The following is an 8,789-nucleotide window of genomic DNA, read 5'->3' as shown; positions in this document are numbered from 1 at the left end:
AACAGGGACCTCAGTCCTGCAGACTGAAGGCACTGGATTCTACCAACACAGGAAACAGCCAAGACAGTTCAGACCTCCAAACTACAGAACTGTGAGATAATAAATTTACGTTGCTTTAAGCTGCTAAGTGTGTGGCAATTTGTGGTCATTTGTTGTGGAAGTAATAGAAAACTAATACTATGAGACTTGATTGAAATGGGAGGTGAGTATAGCAGGAGATGAAGCAAGAGAGGGAGAAAGCATGGGCTGGGGGAGGTAAGGAAATGAGGGGTCAGCTACTGTGGGGCTTAGTAGAACATTGTGAGACCTTTGCCTTTTACTATGGGTGAAATGGGGAGCCTATGGGGGTTTGGGGCAGAGGCATGACACGATCGGCTTTACACGATAAAAGGATCACCGTGAACTACCCTGTGTAGAATGCAATTAGACAAATGTTGCCATCGTTCATGCAACAGCTTGAACTAGGGAAATTACAATGGACATAGGAATGGTCAGATTCTGGATATGTTGGGTTGAACCATTTAAAACTGATACTTGAGTGTCTCAAAAAGAATTGAAAATTAGGTTGAATCAAGAGGATTTGCTCAGGGATAGCTTATGGGGTGTTGGGGAAAGAGGGGTGTCATTGTTGACTCCAAAATTTTTGGTCCCAGCCATGGAGAAAAAAGACATAATGAGATAACAAAGAGGAGTGGCAAGTTTAGTGGGAGTTGTGGGACAAGGGCAAACAAGGGTTTATCTTGGGACATGTTATGTATGAAATGCCTATCAGCTATCCAAGTGGAGATGTCCATCACATTGTTAGATACACAAGTTTGAAGTTCAGAGGATTATCAAGAGCTGGAATGATTAATTAGGGAGTCCTCTCACACAGGCAGTACTCAAAACCATGGGGTGAGTTCAAACACAGAGGAAATGAATGTAAAGAGAGGAGTGATGCTGCCTCGGGGCTTAATTGTTTTCGAAAGTCTCTCTTACATTACAATTTTTTTTTTCTGATTTGTGAATACAAACATATCAGTAAGCACACACACCAAAATATTGTTTAAAACATTTAGTTATGTATTTAATGAATTATCTGTCTATAAGATAATAAAATCGAATTAAAAGATACATCAAAGAAATAAAGGGTCCAGAATAAATAAATACTTCCAGAATGAAGAGTCATCACTTTGGCTGGGTGTAGTGGCTCACACCTGTAAATCTCAGTACTTTGAGAGGCCAAGGTGGGTGGATGGCTTGAGCCCAGGAGTTCAGGAACAGCCTGGGCAACATGGTGAAACCCCATCTCTATAAAAAAATACAAAAATTAGCTGCGCATGATGGCACATGCATGTTGTCCCAGCTACTCAGGAGGCTGAGGTGGGAGGATTGCTTGAGGTGGGTGACACAGCAAGACCCTGTCTCAAAAAAAAAAAAAAAAGAGTCATCACTTAATTTTAGATATTCCAAATTAAACAGATTATATACTTGAGGATCCCCAGTGAAATTAGCATAAGCTACACACCCATATTGAAGGACCAGTGAATATATTCTCCCAATAGTTGTTGCTCTGAAACATTTTAGTGTCTTAGAATGGTGCACCTTTTTATATTATATTTATGTTGAGCATTCAGTGAGAAGAATTATTCTCTCCTATTTGTTCCTCAGCTCCATGATAGTTCAATATTTACAAGTCTACAATTACGAACAAAAACAAAACAAAATAGAGTCACCAATCTAACAACTTCATTCTACTCTCCTTCTATACATAATACCTCCATCGTGTTTTGGTTGTTGCTAATGATACACATCATAGTTTATTAGTCTCACCAACTTTCCTTCTGGAAAAAAAAACAGTTATTTGTGAGCACATTAAGCTAGGATAAAAACACTGACAAAAAATGTTCTGTCATAAATCTCTTTTCATGCCCCCCTGAAATAAAGCATATACATATATGCATTATATATAGGTATAGACATGTCTTTTTGTATCACAAAAAGAGTTAGCTGTAACTTCCTACAAGGTAAAGAAAAACCTGACCTGCTGCCATTACCTCCTAAAGCAACTTTTATAAGCACATCATTACAAAATATTTTGCCAACCACATCACAAACATTATTAATATACTAACTACAGTCCAGGTTTTGAGCTCCTCCTGGGCTGGGGTGGGGTGGGAACAAGCTCTTTATGGTAACATTTCATTGGGTCATCTGCTGACAAAGCAGAATTTTAAAAGCCTACCCGTAATCACCCTAATTAAGCCATCAAGTGTCAGGACTTGCTGTGTGAATCTGATTAATTCTAGCCATCTCTGTGGTGCAACTGATGCTGCCTGTATTAAAGGAGTGACTCTGCCTCAGAGGCAATTCCTTTATGTTTATGCCTTCTCCCTTTCTACCAGTCTGTATCGGAAAATTACAAAGAAGGTTTGCAATGATGCCCTCATAAGCCTGTGAAACTTCCTTTCAGCTGGGAGCCCAACCACATACAAACCCTTTTATATACCTACACCATTATTGTCTTTATACTTTTATGCGGTATTTAATTCATAATACAACTTGTAATGTGTAAAGTAGATTGCTCACATATGTCTTAGTCTGTTTGTGCTGCTACAACAAAATACTTGGAACTCGGTAATTGAAGAACAGAAATTTATTTCTCACAGTTCTGGAGACTGGGAAGTCCAAGATCAAGTTGCCAGCAGGTTCTATTATCTGGTGAGAGATGCATCCTCTAGAGAAGAGGAAGGATGTGTCCTCACGTGGCTGAAGGCAAGTGGGATGAAGAGCCTCCATCTAGCCCTTTTATAAGGGCACCTAATCCTGTTCATGCGAGAGGAGCCCTCATGGCCTAATTACCTTCTAAAGGTCCCATCTCTTGGTACTGTTGATAGCATCAGCAACACCTGAATTTTGCAGGGGTCACATTAATTTATAGCAGTATCTTTGACTGTATTGTGAGCAATTTATTATTTCCTTTTGATCCTTTCTAATGTGTGCACTGTTCCCAATGCTCTAGCACAAATATTTGACATGGTTATGCTGCAGATGCTCCTGAAAACAGACATCCAATCCTCCTTCCCCCGTCCCCACCCCATCCTCACTACCACACAACTGACTGAAAAGAGCAAAGAAAAATAAAAGCAAGGTAATTTGTTTTCTTAATAAAAGCATGCTTTATGTGGTTCACTAGGGGATTTATGTTTTAAAACCTATTTATCATCATGCCTGTAAGAAAATGCTATTGAATGAAGGTTGTTGTGATGGTTGATTGTATGCGTCAACTTGGCTAAGCTATGGTGCCCACATCCAGATTGCTAGATGTGAATGTGCTTAATATTTATACTCAGTTGACTTTAAGTAAAGAAGATTATCCTGAATAATGTGGGTGGATATCAATCATTTGAACATTTTAAGAGCAAAAACTGAGGTTTTTTAGAGAAGAAATTCTGCCTCAAAACCATAACATAAAAATCTTGCCAGTGGATTTTGGGTTTAAGACTATAACTTCAACTCTTGCCTGAGTTACCAGCCTGCCAGCTTGCCCTGTAGATTTCGAACTTGCTAGCTCCCACAGTTGCATGAGCCAATTGTTTAAAATAAATCTCTCCTCTCTGTCTTTTTTCTTTTAAAATTATTTATTTATTTTCTCTCTGTGCCTCCTATTGGTTCTGACTCTAGAGGACCCTGATTAATAAAGTTGTATTTCAAGCAGTTTTTTTTTTACGTTATTTCTGAACCTTTTGCTAATTGAATGCAGGCATATCTAGCTTTATTGCCCTTCACTTAATTGGAACTTGCAGATATTGCATGTTTTTTTACAAATTGAAGATTTTGGCAATCTTGTGTCAAGCAAGTGTTTAAGCATCATTTTTCCAACAGCTTGTGATCACTTTGTGTCTCTGTGTCACATTTTGGTAATTCTCACAATACTTCAAACTTTTTCAAAATTAATATATCTGTTAAGGTGATTTGTGATCAGTGATCTTTGATGTTACTATTTTGATTGTTATGAGGTGCCATGAACCACACCCATATAAGACAGTTAACTTAATAGATAAATGTTACATGTGTTCTGACTGCTCTACCGACCTTTGCCATTTCACTGTCTCTCTCTCCTTGGGCTTCTCCATTTCTGAGACACAACAACATTGAAATTAGGCCAATTAATAACCGTACAATGGCCTCCAAATGTTCAAGTGAAAAAAAGAGTCACACATCTCTCATTTTAAATCAAGAGCTAGAGATGATTAAGTTTAGCGTGGATGGCAAAAGTCAGTCGAGACAGGCTGAAAGGTAGGGCTCTTGTGCCAACTCGTCAGCCAAGTTGTGAATACAAAAGAAAAGTTCTTGAAGGAAATTAAAAGTGCTGCTCCAGGGAATACATGAATGATAAGATAGCATGATATTGCTGATATGGAGAAAGTTTTAGTCTCTGGATGGAAGATCAAACCAGCCACAACATTCCCTTAAGCCAAAGCCTAATCCAGAGCAAGCCCCTAACTCTCTTCAATTCTACCAAGGCTGAGAGAGGTGAGGCAGTTGCAGATGAAAAGTTGGAAGCTATCAGAGGTTGGTCCATGAGGTTTATGGAAAAAAGCCATCTCCATAACATAAAAGTGCAAGGCGAAGCAGTAAATGCTGATAGAGAAACTGAAGCAATTTATCCAGAAGATCTAGCTAAGAACACGGTTGAAGGTGACTACACTAAACAGCAGATTTTCAATGGAGACAAAGCAACCTTATAATGGAAGCAGACGCCATCTAGGCCTTCATAACTGGAGAGAAGTCAATGCCTCACTTCAGATCTTCAAAGTATAGCCTGAATCTCTCTCTCTCTTTTTTTTTTTTTTTTTTTTTTGAAACAGAGCCTTGCTCTGTTGCCCAGGCTGCCAGACTGGAGTACAATGGCACCATCTTGGCTCACTGAAACCTCTGCCTCCCAGGCTCAAGCGATTCTCCTGCCTCAGCCCCCTGTGTAGCTGGGATTACAGGCATGCATCACCATGCCCAGCTAAATTTTGTATTTTAATTTTGTATTTTGTATTTTTAGTAGAGATAGGGTTTTGCCATGTTGGCCATGAACTCCTGTTGGTCTTGAACTCCTGGTCTTGAACTCCTTGAACGCCATGTGGGTCTTGAACTCCTGGTTTTACGTGATCCACCCACCTCAACTTTCCAAAGTGTTGGGATTACAGGCTTGAGGCATTGCGCCCAGCCTGGCTAACTCTCTTAATAGGGGATAATGCAGCTGGTGACTTTAAGTTGAAGTCAGTGGTCATTTACCATTCTGAAAACCCTAGGGCCCTTAAGAATTATGCCAAATCTTCTCTGCTTATGTTCTAGAAATAAAACAACAAAGCCTAGATGACAGCACATCTGTTTACAGCATGGTTTACTGAATATTGTAAGCCTACTTAAGTGACTTATTGCTCAGAAAAAAATATTCCTCTTAAAATATTACTGCTCATTGACAATTTACCTAGTCACCCAAGAGCTCTGATGGATATCTACAAGGAGATTAGTGTTGTTTCATGCCCTCTAACACAACATCTATTGTGCAGCCCATGGATCAAGGGATAAGTTAGAATTTCAAGTCTTATTATTTAAGAAATACATTCATGGCCAGGAGTGGTGGCTCATGCTTGTAATCCTAGCACTTTGTGAGGCCAAGGCAGGCGGATCATGAGGTCAGGAGTTTGAGACCAGCCTGGCTAACATGGTGAAACCCTGTCTCTTCTAAAAATACAAAAATTAGCCGGGCGTGGTGGTGCATGCCTGTAATCCCAGCTACTTGGGAGGCTGAGGCCAGAGAATTGCTTTAACCAGGAGGCAAAGGTTGCAGTGAGCCAAGATTGTGTCATTGCACTCCAGCCTGGGCGACAGAGCAAGATTCCATCCCCCCCTCCAAAAAAAAAGAAAAGAAAAAGAAATATATTTATAAGGCTATAGCTTCCATAGGTAGTGATTTCTCTAATGGCTCTGAGCGAAGTAAATTGAAAACCTAGGGAAAGGATTTACTATTGTAGATGCCATTAGAAACATTCGCAATTCACAGGAGAAAGGTAAAATATCAACATTAATAGAAGTTTGGAAGAAGCCGATTCCAACTATCATGAATGACTTTGAGGGATTCAAGAATTCAGTGGAGGAAGTAACTGCAGATGGGGTAGAAATAGCAAGAGAATTAGAATTAGAAGTGGACCCTGAAGATGTGGCTGAATTGCTGTAATTTAATGATAAAATCTGAATGAATGAGGAGTGTCTCCTGTTGCCCAGGCTGAAGTGCAGTGCTGCGATCAAGGCTTACTGCAGCCTTTAACTCCTTGGACTCAAGCAATCCCTCCCAAGTTGCTAGGATTACAGGTGTGAGCCACGGTGCCTGGCTACAAAATGGTGTTTTGAGATAGAATCTACTCTTAGTGAAGATGCTATGAACATTGTTGAAATGACAACATAGAATTTAGAATATTACATAAACTTAGTGATAAAGCAGCAGCAGGGTTTGAGAAGATGGACTTGCATTTTGAAAGAAGTTCTACGGTGAGTAAAATGCTACCAAACAACATCACAAGCTACCAGAGAAATCTTTCATGAAAAGGAGAGTCAGTCAATGGAGCAAACTTCATTACTGTCTTATTTTTTTTAATTGCCACAGCCACCCCGACCTTCATCACCCGCCACACTGATCAGTTAGCAGTCACCAGCATCGAGGCAAGACCTCAACCAGCAGAGAGATTAGGACTCCCTGAAGGCTCAGATGATCATTAGCATTTTTGGCAATAAAATATTTTTTAATTAAGTACTTTTTAGACACAATGCTACTGCACACTTAATAGACTACAAATAGTGTAAACATAACTTTAATAGGCACAGGAAATCAAAAAGTGTGTGACTTGCATTATTGCAATATTCACTTAATTGTGGTGGTTTGGAACTGAACTCGCAATATCTCCGAGGTATGCCGGAATACCTATATTCTTATTATATTCTTAATTTTGTTGCACTAAAATAAAGGTAGGAGTTGTGCTCGCTTCGGCAGCACATATACTAAAATAAAGATAGGAGTTTATGCATTACTCACTAATAAAAGTCAGTTTCTCTGCTGGCATGGAGAATAGGAGAGTATTGCCAAACAACAACAACAACAACAATAATGGCACCTCTCCTGCCAAGCTGGGAAATTTTACACCAGGGATTTCCAATATGAACTTCTACCTAAGCATAGAGTGTCTGGCCCACTTGAGTGTCATAACTTATACATCACCCTAACCTAGTTCACATAAATCCTAACCAATTACCAAACAATAATATGAAAAGTTTGATCAAAGCATTTTCTTCTGAAAAAGATGAGCCAAGTTTGAGGCCTCTTTGAGGTAGGGAGGAAAGTTTCCACAGTTAATGCAACTCAAAATAGGAGGTTGGTGTGCCCAGTTTCCATTGCCTCATTCATCAAGAGAGTTTGTGTTTTGACTTTTGGAAGTCAGTTTTATGGCATGATGTAACGGAGAAAATAATGAAGATTGCAAATTTTCTTTATGCTTATACTTTAATCACTGCTGCTTTATGGATATTTAAGAAGCTAATGCAAGAGAAGTAGATTTAGTCTTTTTTAATTTAGTTACATGGCTAAGTTCTGGAAATCTTTGAAGAAATGTGTTGAAGTGTTCTTAAAATTATAGTCTCAGATCTTACTTGCTGGACCTCCAAAGGCCCCAGAAGGCTGCACACACTTTTCCTTGATGTTACATAGCATAATGTAACATATGCTATGTAACGTAACATCCTCTATGTTACATACCAGTTTCTCTACATAGCTAATGCAACTAACATAACACAAAATCCTCCATGTCCATTATAAAAGTGACTGTTTTGGCAGATCATGAGGTCAGGAGATCGAGACCATCCTAGGTAACACAGTGAAACCTTGTCTCTACTAAAAACACAAAAAATTAGCCGTGCATGGTGGTGGGCGCCTGTAGTCCCAGCTACTCAGGAGGCTGAGGCATGAGAATGGCGTGAACCCGGGAGGCGGAGCTTGCAGTGAGCCGAGATCGCACCACTGCACTCCAGCCTGGGCAACAGAGAAAGACTCTGTCTCAAAAAAAAAAAAAAAAAAAAAGACTTTTGTATTCAGATTCAAACTTGACAAGTGAATTGAGAAGATGGTACCCAAGACTGTTTTTTTTTTTTCCTTCTTTTCTTTTTTAGACAGTGTCTTGCTCTGTTGCTCAGGCTGGAGTGCAGAGCACGACGATCTCAGTTCACTGCAACCTCCACCTCCCAGGTTCAAGCCATTCTCCTGCCTCAGCCTCCTGAGCAGCTGGGATTACAGGAGCATGCCACCACACCTGGCTAATTTTTGTATTTTTAGTAGAGATGGGGTTTCACCATGTTGGCCAGGCTGGTCTCAAACTCCTGACCTCAGGTGATCCACCTGCCTCAGCCTCCCAAAGTTCTGGGATTACAGGCGTGAGCCACCACGCCCCGCCGACTGTTTTGCTTTTAATGCTGAACTCTTGAGTTCAAAGGATTTTAAAGACTCACGTATTTAGTGAAAATAAGTCCTAATTTTGAAAGCTATTTCACAGATTTTGTTGATTCTAAGTTGCATTCTCTGCAACTCTGAGATACAACCACAGGATGTGTGTGATGATTCCTGTGATTATAAAGCCCTAGACATATTAGAGTGGCTCATTTTCATAAGAAACCACTTGTGCTAAAAGCAAACTACACCATTAACACACAATAGAAGTGAATATCTTAAAGTTAGCTGTGAAATGGAAATACATATTAATGAGTATAGT

Source organism: Pan troglodytes, chromosome 22 (assembly GCF_028858775.2).
Source record: "Pan troglodytes isolate AG18354 chromosome 22, NHGRI_mPanTro3-v2.0_pri, whole genome shotgun sequence".
NCBI lineage: Eukaryota > Metazoa > Chordata > Mammalia > Primates > Hominidae > Pan > Pan troglodytes.
This window is presented reverse-complemented; position numbering follows the sequence as displayed.